Source organism: Corvus moneduloides, chromosome 7, assembly GCF_009650955.1.
Source record: "Corvus moneduloides isolate bCorMon1 chromosome 7, bCorMon1.pri, whole genome shotgun sequence".
Lineage (NCBI taxonomy): Eukaryota > Metazoa > Chordata > Aves > Passeriformes > Corvidae > Corvus > Corvus moneduloides.
The window spans coordinates 636,206-657,513 of record NC_045482.1 but is presented as its reverse complement, the minus strand read 5'-3'; the positions used below and the strand labels follow the sequence as shown (position 1 = coordinate 657,513).

General features: G+C 52.6%; 1 protein-coding gene and 1 long non-coding RNA gene across 2 annotated transcripts in view; one reads left to right on the top strand and one right to left on the bottom strand.

Annotated features, from left to right (window-relative positions):
- TWIST2 (twist family bHLH transcription factor 2) overlaps positions 1-5,319 on the top strand; it is a 28,349-nt gene extending 23,030 nt beyond the window's left edge. Inside the window, exon 2 of the mRNA XM_032114845.1 lies at positions 4,513-5,319. The gene's annotated coding sequence lies outside the window, so the exon portion shown is untranslated. The remainder of the gene's footprint in view (positions 1-4,512) is intronic.
- Positions 4,923-20,036, bottom strand: LOC116446661. The gene is made up of 3 exons (XR_004241303.1): positions 19,649-20,036; positions 18,541-18,736; positions 4,923-11,223 (listed from the first exon to the last, which is right to left on the bottom strand). It is a non-coding gene; the product is annotated as an uncharacterized LOC116446661 (long non-coding RNA).
- Between the last annotated feature and the right edge of the window lie 1,272 nt (positions 20,037-21,308).

Below are 21,308 nucleotides of genomic sequence, written 5' to 3'. Positions count from 1 at the left end.
GCTGCCTTTTCCGGGGCTCCCTCCTTTCCTGGCCTGTGGAGGGGTCTGTGCCAGGGCCACGGGGACCGGCACCCCCCAGACAGCGGAAAACAACCACGAGGCTGGAAATTTATCCCCAACCCCATCTTTTGTAGCCTTCCCTGGTGAGAAACACCCCCAAAATCAAGGGATTTCTGCTGGGTTTAGCCTTTCTTGGTGGGAAAGGCTAAACCCAAAACACAAGGGAATTCTGCTGGTTTAAGGTGCATTTTTTTCTGCACCATCCAAATCCTGGAAAGGTTTTATATTTAAACAAGGACGGGCTTAAGTTGAAACAGGTTTATATTTAAATTCAACCAGCTTAAATTTAAATTTTTATAAATGATTATAAAATAATGATTTATAATTCTAAGATGTTAAAATGGGGTTTTTCCATGCAGAATCTGGGGCACAGAGATCCAGAGGGATGGGAATCAACCTTTCCAAGGGCTCTGCGTGGTCCTTGTTCACCTGTGAGGTGAAAAAATCCCTTAAATTAAACAGGCTTAAATTTAAATGAATAAACTTAAATTTAAATGATGCTTAGATGAAAATAAATTTAAATTAATTTTGAACAATTTGAATTTAAACAAGGCCAGGTTGGACGAGGCTCTGAGCAACCTGGTCTGGTGGAAGGCGTCCCTGCCCATGGAATGAGATGAGCTTTAAGCTCCCTTCCAGTCCAAACCACTCTGTGAAGTGGCTACCATCACTTTTACATCCAGGGACAGTTGACAACTCCCTGAAATAATTTGGGAAGATCCCTTCAGCAGTGATCCTGCAGCGAGTGTAGCTTTGTGTAGGCAATCCATTGGCCGGTGCTGCCCTTCTTCCATCAGCTTTGCTCTAAAAATACCAGAGAATGTATTAAACCGTGCAAAAACAGGGACGAAACACATGGGGAGAGAGCTTTCCCCATGCTCAGCCACAGCAGAGCCCTGTGTGATGTTCCCGTCACCCCCCCGTCACCCCACCTGAATTCCCACCCAGCTGAAGCTCTCCGTGTGTTGTAGCTTGGTTTTTGCCAGGGGGGGTTGAAACTGGATGATCCTTACGGTCTCAAACCATCCTGTGACTCCATGATTCCGTGAGTCCGTGATTCCGAGTCCAGCTCCTGCCAGCCACCACCGTGCCTCCAGCCCGGCAACAGAGAGGAACCCGAGCCAAAATATCTCCAAAATATCTCCGTGTGCTCCCTGCCTTTGGTCTCGCAGGAGCACTCAGCCCCAGGCACGGCTGGGAAGGCGATGTGGGGAGGCTCGGAGCTGGGGCCAAACGAGCCCCGTGTCCCCGAGCTCCAGGTGGGATGGAGCTCTGCAAGCCGGGCAGTTTGCGTGTTGCCTTCCAGCTTTTCCAGCCTGCAACACCTCCCAGGCATGGGGAAGCATTTTTGGAGCACGGCTGTTTTCCACTCCCCCTGTAGCCTGAAACAGCTGGGCCATTTTTCTTGCCCAGAAAACAAAAACAGCGGCGAGAAAGAGGAATCACCGTCGGGTGTGGAAAATTTTCAGCTCAATAGGTCTAAATTTCGGGAGGTTTTCGAGCAGATGGGATGCTGGGAGGCAAAGTGTCCAGACCTGACCATGGATGCTCTGATTGATCTGTGCCATAGGGCTTTTTAGAGGGATTATTCCCAAAACAGCTGGGAATGATGGTCCCTGAGCTCAGGAATGGGATTTTAGTGATTTTCTAAAGCAGGAGCGTTGCCTTTTGTGCTGTAACCCAGCGTTGCTTGAAGCCACTGGTGGGGCTATTCCAGAGTAATTTTTTACACTAAAAAGAGGAGATTAAGGGAGGAAGAAATTCCTCACTCTGAGGGTGGGGAGGTCCTGGCACAGGTTACCCAAAGAAGCTGTGGCTGCCCCATCCCTGGAAGCATTTAAGGGTGGGGCTTGGAGCAACCTGGTCTAGTGAGAGGTGTCCCTGCCTGTGGCAGGGGTGGAACAGGATGAGCTTTGAGGTTCCCTCCCAACCCAAACCGCGCTGGGATTCTATGAATGCCACATCTTCCTCACCTTGCCGTGTTTGCTCTGTCCCATCTCATTCAGGCCTTACCTCCAAGCAGAAGCACCCTGAAATGTGCCTGGGACATCTTCCCAGCTATGGTGCAGCACCTGAGCATTAAATCCTTAATTAACAGCGTGGATGAGGAGCAGCGATCTCAACGGTTGTTGCAATTCCAGCTCCTTCCAGCAAAGGATGCTTGGTCGGAGCCCAAAGGCAGCACTGAGCAGTGCTGGGCTCTCAGCTTGGACCCACGCTGCTTTTTACTTCCCCAGGCTGAAGGGAAAGTGGGGAGAAAACAACCCATAAAATTCCTGGTGATGGGCAAAATCGGGGGCAGCTGGTGTGAGCTGCACCCCTCACCCCTCTCACCCCTCTCACCCCCTTCCCAGTGCCAAACACAGGGCAGGAAGGTGGGGCAGCACCTTCCTGGCAGGGACTCAGGCTGGCAGAAGCCCACATGGAGGGAGAGAGAGGCTGGGCCCTGGAGGCAGAGCCTTTTTTCTACATCCTCAGCTTTAAAAGAAGTTGGAAAAGCTGCCTTTAAAAAAAAAAAACAGCAAAACCCAGCAAAACCAAACAAACTCCCAACGGTTTTCCTGCATTTCCCATTTCATTTGCACTCTTGGCCATGCCATGGAAATGATTTCAATCCTTTTGTAACCAAACCCGCCCCAATCCTATATAAGCAAAGGCCTGGGGGACCTGTTGCGAAATTTCCTGCAAGCTGGGCCGTGCTCTTGCTGCCACCTTCCATCAGGCCAGCAGCTCTCTGCTCCTGTGATTTCCATGATGGGCTGGGAAATGCTCCTAAAGCAGGGAAAAGCGGATCAGCAAGGCCTCAGCCAGAGGAAGCTGCGCTGGGTCTGCACTGGGGCAGCGCATCACAGCTGTGCTCTGTGCCAGGGTAAGAGAAACGCTTGGAAATGCCTGAGAAAAGCTTGGAAATGCCTGAGAAAAGCTTGGAAATCCCAGGAGAAAGCAGTTGCCATCCCTGGAAGTGCTCAAGGCCAGCTTGGATGGAGCTCTGAGCAAGCTGGTCTGGTGGAAGGTGTCCCTGGCCACGGCTGGGGTGGCACTGGATGCCAAGGGCAGCCTCCACACACCAGGTAGGAGAGGAGAAAAGAGCAGCCTGCTGAGGTTTTGGGGGGCATTTTCCCTCTTCCTCAGCCCTTCCTTCCCCCTGCAAGACTCATACTGCAGCAAGCAGGGGCCAGGTTGCTGACATGAGGGTCACAAGCCAGATTCAGAGTCTGGTATCAAAGTCTGATTTCACAGAATCACAGCACGGTTTGGGCTGGAAGGCGCCTCAAAGCCAGTCTAGTTCCAATCCCTCGGGAGCACAGGATGGGATGTGGCAGAGCCATTCCAGAGCTCTGGAACATCTACGATCCACAGGGAAGAAAATCACCCCGTTAGCACCGAGCTGCTGTGAAATTCCCAGTTCTCCAGCTGGTGCTGGAAACCAGAAAGAGCCAGCGGGAATGAGGTGCCTCAGGGCAGCAGCAGCCAGAGCAGGGGGTCTCAGCCGGGGTTGAAGACGTCAGCTCTGCCCTGGGAGCAGCTTTGTGCTGAGCTCTCCACTCTTGGGTGGGATTTTAAAAATCCCTGGAACTAGACCAGCTTTTTATCTGGTTTTACCTTGTTTTCCTGTCAGCCACATTCAGAGAAGAGCAGGGCACAGCGAAACCTTGTGACCATCCTCCACCCCCTTCTCCTGCTCGCTGGAAAAAATAATAATTAAAAAAAACCCAGAAAATTGCTCCGTGGTATCTTCCTCCTCCCTGGACTTCATTTTTCTTTCCTGGAGCCCTCCCTGGACAGGGAAAGGACCAGCCTGTCATCTGTCAGACGTGGGCATCCCCAAACCACTGGGAGAGGTGGAGCTTTCCTAAGTGGTCCTGGGCAGCCTGACAAGTCCCTGAGCTCGCCTGCAGAATGTGGTTGTAATTAGATAATTAATAACTTGGAGAGGGAAAGGAAAGGAAATCAGCTAAATGGAAGCTTTCCTCGGTGGGAGGAAATAATTATATCTGCTTTTTGATATCTGAGCTGAGGTGGCTTTGCTGAAGGCAGGAGCAGCATCTCGCCCTGCCCCGAGCAGGATGGGGGATCCTGTGGGCACTGCGGGGTCATGGAGTTTGTCCCACAAAATGTTCCCTGTTCCTGGAGGTGTTCGGGGCCACGTTGGAGCGACCTGGGATAGTGGGAGGTGTCCCTGTCTGTCCCTGCCAGACTCTGAATTTAGGCTATCTATCCAAAAGTCTAAGGAATTGTGCTTCCACTTGCTCCTGGCAGACTGGATCTTGCCCTGTGCCTGGATTAACTCCACGCTGCTGGAACCAGGGGCAGGATCCAACACATGGTTTCAGACCACAGCCTGGATTTGTAGGGAAAAAGCCCTTCCCACACAACCTGTCTCACAAAGATGTCCTGGATTTGGTGTATTTATTTTTCTTCTCCTTTTTTTTTTTCCCCCCTTCTCTCCAGACTGTCCAGTGTCTGCAACTGAAGTGGAATTGGGATTTATCCAAGTTTGTAGCTTCTGAAACCTTAAAAACCTCAAGAAAACTGCTCCAAAAGACCCCTCTTGACCTCCCTCGCTCTGAACTCTTGCGGAGCATTTTAGACTGAGCAGCAAAACGGCACCGAAGAGAAGGGGCTGAGACTTCGCAGCATCTCTCCCCAGAACGACTGACCAAAGAGAGAAGGAGAAGCAACATTCCTGGTTGTTCATTGTTGTTGGGATTTTGTGTCTGTCTGTCTGTGCGTTTGGTGTTTTTATCGCTGATTTTTTTGGTTTATATTTTTATTTCTGAGGAAAAAACCTTAATTCAGGAAACACATTTATGAGGCATCTTTGGGTTCGAGTTTTACTTCCCCTTAGCTGTATTCTTCTCTTTTTTTTTTTTTTTTTTTTTTTTTAAGTTCCAAACCTGATTTCTTGTACAGTCATGGCAAAACTGGACCAAGGCTCTCAGAAAAAAACAGGACAAGGAGGAGAAAAGCCCACCATGCCCCAGCTCCCTGCATGATTTGTTTCAAGTACAGCCTGGGTTACAGACTGCCCTCCACACTCTGCCACCTCTCCCTTATTGCTCCATGATTTGCTACCGCTCATCCCCTTCCCCCCCCCTTTTTTTTTTTTAATTTTTTTTTTGTTTTCATTTTCTGTTCCAGTGTATATGTTGCTTATTTGTTTTATTTATTGAGATATTTTTAACGAGCTAAGAGACTGCAATGTCGCTGTGTATACTGCTTCTCTTGCCAATAAAAATAAAGATGTCATGCAGCTACCGGGGCTTTGAGATTTATGTTCTCGACTCCATGGCCCCCAGCAGAGGCTGAGACTCTTCCTTGCACCCCACAATGTTTTGACACTCAGAATTTTGGCTAAAAATTTCTTTCCCAGGGAGTGGGTGATGAGTGTGAGCCTCACTTGTCCGGGCTGACGTCCTGCAGGACGATTTGGCTTGGAATGGACCTTAAAACCCAACACCTTCCACTAGACCGGGATCTGTAAACATGGGGCTAAATTATCCCAAATGACCTTTTCTCCCCATCCACTACGGGAAGAAAAAAAAAACCCAAAAAATTTGTAGGGAAAAAGCTCCCTGCTGTCGTGTCCAGGGCCATTAAAAAATAAATCATGTCATTCCATCCAAAGCAGCTTGGGGGGAAAACATTTTAAGACGCCAAATCCCGACCCTCCATGTGTGCATCGGATGCATGAATTCCCTGCTAGGTTTCCGAGCCCCGATGTTGAGTGTTTATGTCAAAACAAGCCTGGCTGCGTGGAGGAAAACCCATCACATCCATTAGAAGCTCTTGCTTGAAAGAAAATGACATCTCAGTGCGGGCTCTGGGTGCCAGCAGAGCCACAGCCACCTTGAGAAGGTGCATTTGGCAGGTGCCAGGCGATGCGGCGCACGGAATGGCTTCCCCCGCTCCCAGGAATGCCTGCTTCTGCATCAGTTGCTGCCATTTCATCCATGAAATGCATGAGGGTGCTCCAGGTTGTGCTCTCACCACAAGCAGTGATGTTTTTCCACTGCAATCCAAACCCAGCTTTCTTTTGAGGGCTTGTCAGAGAGCTGGTGGTGCTGCTCTGCTGTGCCATGAGGTGCCCAGGAGCAGGAGGACACGGTTGGATTTTCCCCAGGATCTGTGCCCTGTGCCTTCCCCACTGCTGCAGAGGGTCAGGGCTGCTCCCTCCATCCTCCAGTGTCAGGGATTTAAGGGTCTATCATGGTAGATCAAAGCATTTGACCTCCCCCTGCCACTCCTAACAAAAATCACTGCCCACAAGCACCTTTGGAACCTCTTCCATGAATTCTGGGGGGTCAGCCGAGGCTCCTGTGGGTAGATGGCCTTGGAAAGGTCAATTTGGAGCCTGGAATTAGGATACAACATTTCTTTTTAGACAGAAAAAGTAGTAAGTGTTCAAATGGTCAGGAAAGAGCCGTGCCGTGGGGTTCGGATGGGTGGATTCAGCTCCTGAGGGGAGAACCAAGGCCTTAAAATGCTCCAAAAAGTTTGGGAGCTGTGAACTCTCCAGGTGACAGATGTTTAACAGCAAACACCTCTGGCTCCATGAACAGGCAGGCAGACAATTCCATCAGCTGCTGGGAAGGCTTTTTGTGTGCTTGGAGTTTGTCTGGCGTGAGCTGGGCAGTCAGGAAACCCAAAAAAACCCCAAAAACTGCGGCTGTGTCCTCATGGGCAGCACATGAATATATTTCTGTGGGTTTTTTTCCATACATGGGAGTCTTTTCCCACGGCGTTTATCACCCCTCATTCCCAAGGGGATTGGATTTGTCCTTCCCAATCCCACCTCTGATACCACAACGCCCTGTGAGAGATTAAGGGATGTCACCAAGGGCAGGGACAGGGTGGCTTGTGCAGAAGAGGATGAAAGCAAGAAATCCCTAAAAGCAGCAGGATCAGATGGGTCCCAGCAATGGGATTTCTCCTCCGTGGCAGCGCACACACACACGTGGGAGCCTGGCTAAATATTGGTCCTGGATTGCTTGGTCTCTGTGCGCCTGAAAGGCTAAAAAAAAAAAAAAAAACCTCAGCACAAACTATTCCAGCAAACCACAAAGTGAAATATCTGCTGAAAAGAGGCCAAGCACTGAGGTGAGGATGTAAAATGCACTGATTTGGGGGGGTTTTTTAAAATAATTTTTTACTCAGTCTCAGCTCAGCTTAGCACCTCCAACCCCTCCATTTTCAAAAGGGGGGATAAAAAGGCTTTTGCATTTTCAGCCAAAGTCCACACGAAAAAATAATAATCATGATAAAAAAACCCCAAACAAATCCAACCCCCAAGTCCCACCCCTCGGGATCTCTGTTCTCCTGGCTTCCCCCAAGGCCACCCCGTTTTCACACAGCCAAGGCGTGCTGACAGCGAGGAGGGATCGGGAAAGGGGGCAGCGCTGACCATTTTCCCCAGGGATCCTTGTAAACTTGGAAGCTCTGGTTTGGCTGGGACCACCCAGGCACCGTTTCTGGGATGGCAAACTCAGCCTCCCCTCACAGGGTGACAGCAAAGAGAGGTCGGTGTCACCTCAGCACGGAGATCTTGGCTAGGGGAAGCTGCATCCCACACAAACCTGGGAGAGGAGGGAGCCTGCGAGCCAGGGGACGACCCACGTGCAGCTGCATGGGCAGAACGAGGATAAATCCTCTGTTTCCTGCTCTTGTGAAGCACAGTGGCAATGGCACCTGAATCAGGGTGAGGCAGAAAGACAAAAACTGAAAGCAGAAGTGATGTGGATGTAAAACCCTCTTGGATGTGGTGCCTGGGGACAAGGGTTGGTGGTGGCCTTGGCAGTGCTGGGGGAATGGTTGGACTCTGGCCTTAGAGGGCTTCTCCAGCCTGAAGGATAGAAAACAGACAAAACCTCTCCCAGCAGCTGCTCCAGCAGCAGGTGGGTGGCTGGGAAGCGATGGAAAGCAAAAGGAGAGGCCAGTCCCAGCAGGAGACACAGCCCATCCTCTATCACTCAGACGTGTTCTCTCTGCTTTACATCAAAGTATCACGAATTTATGTCTCATCTTTAAGCCTTGGAGCACCAAAGCTGGGCATAAGCTGCTCAGCTAAGCCCCAAGAAGAAGCAAATACCGCAGATGAGGCCCTGGCACTGGGTGCCCAGGGAAGCTGTGGCTGGAATCCCTGGCAGTGTCCAGGGCCAGGTTGCACAGGGTTTGGAGCAGCCTGGGATAGTGGAAGGCGTCCCTGCCCGTGGCAGGGGGTGGGATGAGATGATCTTCAACCACCCTTCCAACCCGAACCGTTCCATGGTTCAGTGATTCCATCACTGCCAGCATTTTGCCCGTGTTTTAACAGAATAATTCCAGGTTTTCCAGCTGCACCTTGATGCTTTTTGTGGTTTTGACGCCATTCCCCTCGCCTTTGTAGTCTCAGAATTTGTTTGGAGCATGGTAAAGTGCACTCAGCCCTTTTATGATTTCCTGTCCTGTTTCGGAGCCCTGCACTGAAAGACTTCAGTTGCCTCCTAAATCTTTTTCCAGAACTCTCCTGTCACTTTAAATATGGGCCAGCGTTTTGTTAGCTTCAAGACTTTGAAATAATATCAAAGTAAACCTCAAAGGAAAATAACGCAGTAAAGGAGAAGGCTGGGGCTTAATTCATATTTAAATAAAGATCCTTCACTTCAGGTTGGGTTACTGTGTAAAATGACTGGGAGCAAATGGAGCTTTTAAAGGCCTTATTCCCCCCAGGGGTCTGCTTTAAAATGATCAGGGAGCCTACCAGGCCCAGGAACGAAATTGCCTTCCCAGGAAAAATTCCCTGCCACTGGGAAGAAAAATCCTTGAAGTTCTCCAGAACCAAGATGCACATTTTTCCTCCCTGCCCTCCTGAGCTGAGACCCAGAGCAATGTTTGTGACTGGTGGGAAGGCAGACAGGATCCCTGTCAAAGCCTTTGGAGAGGCAGACGAGGAGCTCGGCATTGATTCGCGTGTCATAGCACGGATTTTTCTTTCATTTTCTTTCCATGTTCTGGGCCCAACCACACATGGGAACGGGAGATATTGCCCTTTCCCCCTCCTAAAATGCTGGTTTCCAGGAGAGGAAGGAGGAGCTAAGGGCTGGCATCCACCGGGCCGCAGCACCTGCCAGGGATTTGTCCCGGTGTCAGAATTCCAAGCTGACTGCCCAGCACAGGTACCTCTGCAAGAGCAGCCAAGCACTCAGCTCTCCTGGACTTTATCCGGGGCTCTCCTCTGAAATTCTCCTCTAAGCTCCACATCCTGCTGCAGCGCGGAGCAGGAGCGCTGATGGATTTAGCCTTCCACGTCCCCTCTGCCTTGATTCCTGACTTCCTACTCCAGCCCCAGGAACAGTGGGCGGGAGGGACGGCTTTTGCTAACGCCAGCAACTCCAGATCTGCCAAAACCCCGAACAAAGGCTGTGAGAAAAATATTTCTGCAGGAAGCATTTGCTGAAACATGATTCATTTCTCGAAGATAAGCCACATTTCTCCCGGCCAACACTTACAAAAGGGTTCGCCTCCCTCCTCCCTGCTCCAGCCTGGACGATGGATACAGCCGGAGCATGTGCTTCCAGTTGAGGGCTGCGGCTCACCAGTGGATTTGCTCCCATGCAAAGGTGGTTTGAGGCTGGGGACGTGCGTGGCTCACTCTGGGTGTCCCTCATTGTCACCAGCGTGTTCTCCCGGCTCCGCGCTCCGGAAGGGGACTGTCCCCATTCCCGGCTTCACGCCACCACTTCAAGCATCATTGTTTTGCAGCCGGGTGTGACACCCCTGCCTGGTCGCTGTGGCTTTTTCACCAGCTCCTAGAGACAATGGGCTCCGTGGGTCATTCGCAGTTCATCACGTCTTTGGAGTTATCTGGGCACTTCGCTGGAAAAAAAACCATCCCTGCTTCACACACGGCCGGGAGATCCGTAATGGGATTTCCTAACATCCCTCATTGCAGAAACCCTCGTTCAGGAGGGGCCCTGCCCGCCCGTGGCTTGCTTTCCCAAATCAGTGATGGGGTGGGAACGCAGCAGGAACTGGGCCAGGGACCAGCTGGCACAGCCCCGGTGCCGCGCGGGACAGCGGCTCACGGCAGGTGGGGAATGTCCATCCACGAGTCAGGCAGGGCAGTCCTGGGGGGGTGATGGACCCAAAATGCTGGGCAGGGACCTCCGTGGCCACAGTTCTTCTTGCCATAAAAGCATGGAATGGTTTGGGCTGGAAGTGGCCTTAGAGCTCATCCAGTGCCACCCCTGCCATGGGCACCTTCCACTATCCCAGGCTGCCCCGAGCCCCAGTGTCCAGCCTGGCCTTGGACACTGCCAGGGATCCAGGGGCAGCCACAGGGACTGTCCTGGGACACCACACCATGTCCCAAAGCTGGCAGAGCCCCCGCATGGGGCCAGAGATGCACCCACCACACCCAGGGTGAGTGGCACACAGGCCAACCTTGGCTGCCCTTTAGATCCATCCAAGGTGGTCCCAAGCCCCCGATGTGGGATTCTGTCAACTGATTTCTATTTCTCCTTTTTTTTTTTTTTCCCTGGGATACAGGAAGTCAGAGGGGCTGGCTGGAGCATGAGCGTGTTCCCATGAGTTACTGCCTGGGCCACTGTCCCTGCAGGCATCGTCATCATCATCACCATCAGAGACGTCCAAGCTTCCTGTGTGCCCCCACCATCTCTGGGGATGCCTGGTGGCCCATGGGCCCCTCCTGCCAGGGTTTGGTCTTGTGCTTCATTCACCAGTTGCCACCACAGAGCATCCTGGCCTGAGGAGACAGAGCTGCTGGGGCAACCTGGGCCAGGTAAAAGTGAGCAGAAAAATAAATACCCATCAAATCTTAAGCCCCAAACCTTCTCACATAAGGGCTGGGGTGAGGTGAGGTTTGTCCCTCCTGGAGTCACACCACAAAAAAAAAAATAAAGAAGCAGAAGAAGCAGGAGTGTGAAGGAAGAGAGAGGTGCAGGGGAAGAAGGGGATTAGCATGAAGCACAGACAGGAAGGGAGGCAAGGACCTGCCTCTTCCAGACCACCCATGCGGACCTCAGGCTGGAGACGGGCGGCTCCTACAGGCTCCGAGTCATTTTCCACGTATCCATGTGTCAGGTGGTCGTTTCATTCCTGCTGGACTCTGCTGCTCTGCGCCAGGACTTCAGCAGTGCCTTGCTAAGGCCCTGTTTGTTAGCGCTGCGTTAAAACAGAATTAAATCAATGAGGGCAACATTTTGGTTGCACACACTGCAGGAGCACCATGCTGGGGAGAAGGTATTTAATGTTATTAAAAGCTGCTCTTTCCTGCTAGAAATTCTTACAATCACGGCACAGTTCAGGCAGGAAGGGACTTTAAAGCTCATCTCATCCCACCCCTGCCACGGGCAGAGACACCTTCCACTATCCCAGGCTGCTCCAAGCCCCAGTGCCCAGCCTGGCCTTGGGCACTGCCAGGCATGAGGCAGCCACAGCTGCTCTGGGCAAACTCCTCAACATTCCTGAAAATGTCCATCAGATCTGCAGAGCCCTCACTCCACGCACTCCGCAACCTTCTGGGACGAGCGGAGCACCAAGGCAGCAGCTCGGATGTGAGAGGTGCCTGCAGGACACACCCCAGCCCTGTCAGCGGCAGGATGGGCACGTCCAGCCCCAGCACGGGCTGGGAGCAGCCGGCCCTGGCACAGCTCTGTAAGCAGACCTCAGCCCCCTGAACCTCGTGCTGTGACATGTTTACACAGCCAGACCCTTTCCCCTTCACTGGTGCTGGGGTCGGGGGAGCCAAAGGTCAGGCTCGGAGCCGATGATTTCGCTTCTAAACAAAACCTCCGTCTCCTCCACCTCCCTCCTCAAAGGGCTTGGCCCATAAATTTTCATTTAGTACCACCTGGATGACTTCCCCCCGGCTTTACATTCTCTTTAACAAGAGGGGTATTTCATTCCCCAAAACCAGCTCCTTCTTACCCCGAGTCCCAATGTTTTTGGGAAGCTTTGGCCAGGATCCTGCCCCATGCCTCAACTTACCAAGTGCCAGTCAGGACTGCTGGAAAAATAAAGGTGGCAGAGATGGGAAACCCCACAGTTGTCTCTTGGTCCCACTGCCTCTGGTTTTAATGGCTCTGCCACCTGTGTTCCCACAGGATCAGGGCCCTGTTTGACGTGCCAGAGGCTGGGAAGTGCCAAACCAAACCCCACTGTCTGAAACACATGTGGTTGCTTTGCTTTGGAGAGAAAACAAGGGGAAAAAAGCAGGAGATGCAGCTGGCTTCCAGGCTGGCTGCCTGCACTCATTCATGTCCTAGGGAAGAGCAACCCAAAATGTGCGAGACAAAATGCAAAGCATCATCTGTGTTTCTCCTTGTCCTGGAGCCCTCTGTTTCTGTGGACATCCCCGACACTACCAAAAAGTTCAGCCCTGATACTGTTTCACTGATCCTGAAATCTCTTCCAGAACTTTTCCAGCAGTGGTTCTCAGGGCTCTGCCCTCCTCTCCTCTTTCCAGGGAAGTCTCAGAGCTCAGCTGGCATGGGGAAAGAATTTGGTGATTTAGATCACCTCACAGCAGGTTGAGATTTGGCTGCTCAAATCCTGCCAGTGGGTGATTCCTGAGCTGTGAGGTTCATGTCCAAGGCCAGGTTGGACGGGGCTTGGAGCAACATAGGATAGTGGAAGGTGTCCCTGCCCATGGCAGGGGCTGGAATGAGATGGGCTTTAAGGTCCCTTCCAACCCAAACCCAAACCATTTGGTCATCTTCCTGCATCAGCCTGGCCAGGGTTGCTTTGGCTCTGCTTTTCCAGCCCTCTTGGATTGCTGTCAAGGAAAATTTCCCCCCACACGGGATCATCCCCACCTCCCCATCCCAGCTCAGCATGAAGGACAGTGCCTGGGGGCTGGTGCCATCGTGTGGATACAGCTGCAATGAAGAGGAGGAGGAGGAGGAGGAGGAGGAGGAGGAGGAGAGGTGGGAGGCAGAATGCTGGGAAAAGGACAAATCCGGCATTGTCCAAGTCAGGGTCTGAACCCGGTTCCCTCCTAGAGAAACCGGTGGGCTTAAGTGCTGCTTCCTCCAGCAGGTGAAGAACAGCACAAGGACGCACCACCTGCACCACTCGTACCCTACAGCATCTCCTGGTGCCACAGCAGATCCCCAGAGGGAGTTTTCCCTAAGGAAAGCAGCAGTGGTTGAGATTTAGATCCCTGCCAAAGGCTCAGAAGCTGAAACCACTGTACCTTGCTCTGCTTTCCTGCTGGAAACGGGGCTGGAACACAACCCGTGCATGTGTCATCCCCTCCAGGATCTCCAGAACTGTCTGCTCGACCAACACAAACACAGTCTTGAACCTGGAGGAGAATCAGGCTGTGGATTTTGGCTGCTGGCAGAGGGTGGGTTCTCCACTCTGGGCTTGCATCCTGTCCTGGAAGTCACAGAGTCCCCAGCCTCCAACTCTCTTGCAAAACTGAGGAGCAAACCCAGCCCAGGATAAAAATAAAGGGTCCACAGGGCCCTGCCACTCAGGGACCAGCTGACACAGTGCAGTCAAGTTCCTTCGTGTCATTTTTCCACTGCCTTTTACAGCCTGGAGCTGAACAGGAGCCACATGACAAGCAGGGGGGATAACGGATCAGGAGCCCGGGGTTTCCTTTGGGCAGTCAAAATCCCAAGCCAAGCCCTGCTGGCTGGGATGTTCCCATTATCCTGCAGGGCGGACTCTCATGGGCTCCTTCCCAAACCCCCTCGGCTGCGATGGAGAGCAACCTGCCCCGACTCCTTTGGACACGTGGACGGAGGGGATGAGCTTGGCTCCCACAGGAAGGGCAGGAATTCCTTGAGGGCCCTGTCCAGGCACTGCCCAGCCTCCCTCTCTCCAACCCCTGTGCCTCCCACACGCACTGCAGGCCTCCCCACCCCCGCCACGGTTTTGGCTCCCCCCAAATTCCCACTGCCAAGGCCTTTGCAGAGCCCTTGCAGAGTGACTTCCCCCTCAAAGTCCCGCTGGCTCTGCCAGGATGGCTCTGGAGCAGCTCTGGAAGTGGCACAAGGGATGCACCAGGCGGTCACAGGGCTCGATCACGAGCCCTCAGCGGCTCTGTGCTGGCAGTCACGGGATTGGAGCACCTGCAGGTGCCGGTGGGATCCCCCTGGATCTCCTTTGGTGATCCATCAGGGCACAGCCGCTCTCAGCGAGCCGGCGCCCTGTCCCAGCCAGGTTTGGCAGCATCTGCATCCAAACCCCACGAGCGACACAGCCCCACGGTGCTGTTTCAGATTAAGTGGTTCCCATTGTTCTTTGGGAAACGTATGAATTTTTCCCATATGTCTTCAACCTATAAAACGAGCATCCCTCAGAACCAAAAGGTTATTGCCAGCAACGACGTGTTTTCATTTCTGGTCTTTAAGCACATTTCATGGCTTGCCAAGGCTTTTTAGGAGGTTAAAATTCGAGGCCTCAGCTCAGGAAAGCGCTCCCAGCACGTGCCAAGTAGGACTTAGGCGCACACTCGTGTCCGAGCACATCTTACAGGCCTGCTGTTTGCCCAAACTGGTGCCAAAAATCATCTTCCTCTTCATCAACTCTCCGATTCTGTCCTCGGCTTTGCTCAGCTACAGGTGAAATTTGGCTGGCAGATGTGCAGCTCCTGGATTGCAGGGAGCCGCTCGTTTTTCGGGGAATGCTGCCTGCAGCTTTGGGAAGATGTGGGAAAGCCTGAGGAAGTAGAGGTGGGTGATGCTTTTTTTAAAAGCATGTTTCTAAAATCACAGCGAATTGCAGAAATTTCACGGAGTGATTAACAACAGCAAAATCAGGGAAAAAAATTAGGAAGGCATATTTCAACTGCTTATAAATGAAAACTCTGATTTTAAAAAAAATTTACAGTATAAACCATGGCTCAAGTAAAATCTCTAACTTCAAGCTGACGCAAACACCTCTTTCCAAAGAATGTGTCTTCTTTCTTTCCTTTTCTTTCTTCTTTTTTTTTTTTTTCCAATTTTGGTTTGCCAGAAATTTCCATCGTTTCATTTTTCACCCCAAATCATTATTTCAAGTCTTTGGAGCTTTGCTGCTGGAAAAGTTAAGGCCTGTATATCTAAATATACTCCGAGAACTGAAAACAGAGCTGGATAAATGAAGAGGCAATGCAAAATTCCGGCTCCCAAGTTTGTCTTTAAGGACTTGCCAGTCACCCAGGAGGAATTCAAGATACCACAGGTATCAAAGGACACTGGAATCTGTGCTCCAGTTCCAGGAAAGAAACATTCCACGATGACAAGGAAAAATACCGGATGGCAACCAGCCCCCTCGGAGCTTTCAGCATTCCTGCCTGCACTGCTAAATCCCCAAATCCAGCCTTTTCTGCAGCGTGCCTTTTATCTCAGCAGCACGGCTCTCAGTGTGGAGGAAAACCTGTGTTCTGCTCTAGCAGCTTCCCCCATCCCAGCCTCCCGGGCTCTAGTCCGGGCTTTATCCTCTGTCCCATCCCTCTAAGCCGAAATTCCCATGGCACATTCCCCCCGGGTTTGCCAGATTGTGCTCCTGGTTATTTGCTGTCACAGGGGACAGGCAGCACCAGAACCACTCCGTGGTGGCCGCAGCTCCGGCTCCCTCTCCCTGGACAAGCACTGCCCTCAAATGCAAATTCCAGAGGAAAGGCGGTGCTGGATTTCATGGGAATTAAACCTAAAGGTTTTAGCTCAGCAAGGCAAGGGTCAAACAAATTAATTTGGTGAACCTCCCCTATCTGATCTGTCTCATTCCCTCTCTCCTGCCCCATCCTTGGAAGTGTCCAAGGCCAGGCTGGACAGGGCTTGGAGCAACCTGGATTAGTGAAAGGTGTCCCTGCCCACCTGGGCTGAGCTTTAAGGTCTCTTCCAACCCAAACCATTTGGGATTCCGTGCACAGAGCTCACACTGACAAAGCAACCAGAGCTCTTCCACCCACACGGCTCTCACAGAGCAAGGTGACCAACAGAGAGGGGGAAAATGCTCAAAATCACTTTTTTTTTTTTTTTTTTTTGATCCTTAAGAAGTTCGTTTAATCCTGAAAACAATTAAAACTGGGGAGGTTTTAATGGGGAGCTGAAAGCAGCAGTAGGGTCACTCGGGGTTTGTTCCTATTGTCAAGAGGCGAAGCCATCCTGCTATTTAACATGTCAAAAGCCTGTGAACCAAACAAACAAAGCCCAAACTTCCCAACATCCGACCGCAGCGACACATTGATGGACACCAGGAAAAGGGCTGCAAGCACAAAACAAACAAACCTCCCTGAGAAGGGCTCTGCCAAATTCAAGGGGAAGAGAGGTTATGAGCACTTGTGGGAAACGCCGCGAAGAGGGGAAGGATAAAAGAGATCAAGAACAAAAAAAAAAAAAAAAAAAAAAGAGGAGGAAAGAGCAGAGGGAGAAAGGACTGGGATAGGGCTGTGCCAGTCAGGAGGGATTTGGCCGGATGATGGTTTTACTGCACTGCAGTGTGGAAGACACACTTTGATTAATTTGAGGAGACTACCCCCAAGTCATCCTCGCAACTCCCAGCGCGCTAATTACGGAGGAGAGGCGGGCAGTGACTCATGCTGGAAACTTCCCGACTTCCAAAGGGGGAAAAGGGAAAAGAAAGAAGAGGAATTTCAGTTCGCAAGCAAACACGAAGGTCCCCGGACCCGTGCTGGGAGAAAGGTCGGGGCCGGCGTGGTGGCACTGAAGGTGCCTTGGAGGGGATGGTCCCAAGGAGGGCTGGCAGAGGAGCCATCCCGAGAGGGGGTGGGGGGCGTGGAGAGAGACGGGGGTTCCATCTCCAGGGCTGGGTTTGTCCCAGCACCTCCTTGTGCAGGCAGGCCAGCTGTTTTCCCATCCCTGCAGGCAGGGATCTGCCATCCCAGCAGAGATGCCCTTGGGAATACACCAAAAACCTGCTGCCAGGCGGAGAAACAGGAGGGCAGGAGCTGTGGGATCACTCTGCGTCCCTCCACCACCGCCCTGTCAGCACCCACCTGAACCAGCTGGAGGGCTGGCACCACGGTCTGGCTCTTGGCTGGAGCCCCCCAGCTCCAGGGTGCCTCACAGGCCGGTCTGCTGGATCACAGAGGGACAAACCAAGGCAGAGCCGAGCCCCAGGCGCCCTGCTGCCTCCCCTGTGCTTGGGGAGTGCTCAGCCAGGAGGAGATGCACACCCAGAGATGTTTGCTCAGCAAGGATCAGCGCCAGCTCCGAGAAAACCCCGTGGGATGGCAGCGGAGAAAGTGAGGGGGGTCCTCGCCTGATGTTTATCATCCCATCTCAGCTCCCTTCTCATCTGCTCATTTTTAACTCTCCGGGTAGCTGACAGCACCAGCAACTGAGGCCAGAGCATCAGATTCACAACATCTTTCTTCTCCAGGCTCTTGGCCACGTGTTTGGGCCGGCTCAGCCCGCGAACGGGACCGACACCCCGGAATCTCACGGGCTGGAGACAGAGGTGGGGGAGATGGGGACAGCAGGATTAATGCCCTGTGGCCACTTGTAGTTACTTTTTTTTTTTAGTTTCTCTTTTTAGGGAGAGGAACTAATTTTTTTGGTCTTTAATTTATTTCTATTTTTTTTAAAGAAAGTGAGGTGCAGGGTGAGACCCCCATCTCCACCACCCTGGCTCAGCCTGGGGTGTGTCACACAGGCGCACGCCTCTCTGGCCCTAAGCAGGAACCCATCCGAGCCCTTCAGATGGCATCAGTGATGATTAAAAAGCCACTTCCCTGCACCACCGTGCTCCTCTCTGCCTCCCTGGCTCCATAACCACTAGAGGGGAGTGGAAGGTAACGAGTTGAGGAGATGGTTGTGTCCTCCAGGGAAGCACAACATCGGTGGCTTGGGAGGTTCTGCAGCTCTGGGTGTCCAGCACACCCAAAGTTCACAGCATCCACACGAGAAGGTTTTCCCCATAACCCCACGGCACCAGCAGGATGCTGGAGTAACCTTCAGCATGGAGGAGCCAGGTGGGAGGTGAAAATTGCTGTCCAGAGAGAGCTTTGGGATGCTGGGTGGGGAACAGAACCCCTTGGGGTTCGTTCGTTCTTTCTTTCATTCATTCCTTTATTGCCCTCCCCCTTGCGGAGGGAAAATGCACCAAGGCAAGTCTGGAGAGCTGCAGGAACGGCTCCGAGATGCGAAGGTGGGACAGCACAGCCAGGGAAGGGGTTAAAGGCAGCCCAATCCAGCTGTGTGTGGTCACTGGGGCTGAAGGCATCCCGATCCAAGCTGTGTCTGACTCCCGTGCCTCGGCGCCCTTCCAGGGAAGGGAGCTGGCAACACCCCACGAGCTGCAGGCCCAGGCATCCCCTGGAGATAAGCATCAAGCTGCCCCTCAAAACTCCTGTTTTCCAGGAGGCCATGGACGTGGAGCAACCCCTGGATGGGAGGAAATGATCCTCCAGGCAAGAGGAAAGCACCACAACCCCAGGAGAGAATGGCTCTTTCCCCCAACAGGGAAAGGGTTACTCAGGAGCTGTGAGAGGCCATCTCCCCCTTTTCCAGTCCCTTAGCTCACCTTTTCCCTGGTGCTGTCCAATGGCACAGGCACCACAGAGTTCACTGTGGTCAGCCTTGGCTTCTTCAGGGTCCCAGGTCCCTCATCAGAGGGGACAGAAAGCCACGGGGCCACCCAAGAACTCCTCTGACCGTGGGGTTCACCGAGCGAGGTTTTGCCCAGTGTATTCCCCAAGGCAGAGCTTGGGCTCCTTGTCCTGTTGGCATCGGAGAAATAAATCAGTAAAAGGGTTCCAGGGCTTGTGCTGATTGGAGCCAATTCCCATGTGGAGGAAACACGGAGAAAAGGCTGAGCACTCTTTCTTCCTGCAGTCTGGAAGCCCTTGAGGTGTTTTTATTTCTCCTCTCCAAACAATTTTGTGTGTGTCTCAGTGTGTCCGAGCCAGCCCAAGCTCGAGTCATCAGGAGATGCTGGGGATGGCGGAGATGGACATTGTGTACAGGGAATTCAGTGCCAGGCCTGGGACACCAGGGATATTTCTGGCTTTGCCATTGGGAAAACCCACATTTTACATTTTACTGCCCTGAGTCCCCAGCCCACGACGAGGCCATTATTAAAGAGCTATAACATTAACATATAAAGCAAATTTAACAGTTCCCTTTGCAGAAAGGTGGTGGGCAGGGAGAGTTATCCCATTAATTTGGTATTTTTGTGGCAATGGGAAATGCGGGGAGTTCCCCCTGGGGCATCTTCTTTTCTCCACTAGGAAACAGGTCAACATTTCGCTTGTGTCCATCCATCCATGCATCCGTTTAAGGCTGGGTGGGGCTCAGAGCAGCCTGGGATAGTGGAAGGTGTCCCTGCCCATGGCAGGGAGGGGGTGCAATTGGAGGAGATTTAAGGTCCCTTCCCACCCAAACAATTCTGGGATCCCCCTGAGGTCACTGCAGCATTTCATTTATTATCTCCTTCCCCCTCCCAAATGAAAACGGCTCTGTTTATCTCCCGAAGGTGATGGGCTGGGCTCTGTCCTGGGCAGACAGTTCCCCCTTTTATCTCTCCCGGATCTGTCCGAGCAGCTCTGGAGTCCGTCAGCCCCGTGATATCATCCATTGGCACAGCCCCTGCCTGCTTGCCTGCTGCCAGCATGGGTCCTGTCAACACTCACCAGGAACTGCAGGGCTCCCGAGGGAAATGCACTTCTCTCCTCCTCCTCCTCTCCGGAGAAACAGCCCATCCTTCATCCTTCATCCTTCGTCCTTCATCCTTCATCCTTCGTAGCTCATCCTTCTTCCTTCACGCAGGACTCCGGGGAGGGAGAGGAGGAAGCGCAGGCTGGGGATGGAGAAGCACCCCGTGGCTTTTCCAGGATGACCTCGGTGACTACGGAAAACAAACAAACCTGGGGAGGAGGAAGGAGCCAGCTGCGTTCTCTGCCAGTCACTTGATTTTTTTTCTTTTTTTTTTTTTTCAGTCTTCTGTTTAGCTCTGCTCGTTGAAAAGGCTTCTCCTTGATGTGTCATGAGTTCTGCAGAGCACGGGGCAGCCAACACCCAGCTGGGACTGAGTCTGGCCTGGCAGCCTCTGGCTGGTTACTCAAGCAAACGAGATTTCGGGGATTAAAGAGGCATGGATCTGTCTGGGTCCCAGATAACTCCTGAGCCCATTCCCTGCCCACCCTGCTCAGCAAGGGCAGCGATCCTGGAAAGAACAAATTTCTGAACATCTCTGGAAAAGGGGCAGGGACACCTTCCACTACCCCAGGTTGCTCCAAGCCCCATCCAGCCTGTCTGGGATGGGGCAGCCACATTCCTTGGAGCTGCCATCCCTCCCAACCCTTCCCATGCAACAGGGAAAGGAAAAATAAACCCCAAACCTCTGAGCACCATAAAGGTTTTATTATAAACAAACCTCTGGGAGCACTTTGGGGTGATTAACATTCCTTAATGAGGAAGGTGGGGTGCCCAGGGGCTGGGGGAGGGCACGCACAGCACCCTCCTGAGGGCCCCACCTTCCCACCTAATCCCCCCCTGTTGCCATCTGGCAGATTTACTGGCCCCAGCAACGTGGCTCTCACTGATATAATGAGGAATTGCAGCCTGGGCTGTATTTCCCCACGAATTTTGCTTCCCTGCCAGAAAAATTCAGGGCTGGGTCAGATTTTATTTATATTTATGTATATTAAATACATACATCTATAAATACACGTGTCTATTTTCCTTCTTTCCAGGTGATTGCCACCTTTCCCCACCTAAAGACTCATTCAGCCTCATCTTCCCTCCCCACCGGGTTTTGTCCTGTTGCCCTGGGCTGGGCTGAAGGAAATAATCCGAGGGCCAAAGCCCACATCCATGCCCTGCAGGGTGGGGATGCTGCACGCTGCTGCTTGCCGTGGGTGCCACAGGAGCACCGAGCCTGTCCTCACCCCGCTTCCAGCCAGAAAATGCTGATTTCATCAAGCTCAGCCTCGGCTCAAGGGGCTGGAAAGGGAAGACTTCAAACCGCCCCGTCCCTCCTCCCACACCTTCACAGGGTCACGATCAGAAAGTGCCCCAGCATCCTAAATCCCTGCCCCCTGAGCTCCTCCAGCGCTGCTGCGGCTCATCCCTGTATCCACCGCCCCAGCAGGATGCTGGGAAGCACAGGCAGGAGGTGTGGAGGGTCCCCAAAATCACGTACCTGCCCCTGCTCCAAGGGATGCTCCGGGCTGGAGCTGCGCAGGGACAGCCTTTAGGGACCAGCAGAGAGGTAAAACTGCAGGAGGAACGTGGAAAACCTTTTCTTCTGAGCCAGGGGCTGGGCCTGCTGCCTGCCACCGCTGCACAGGC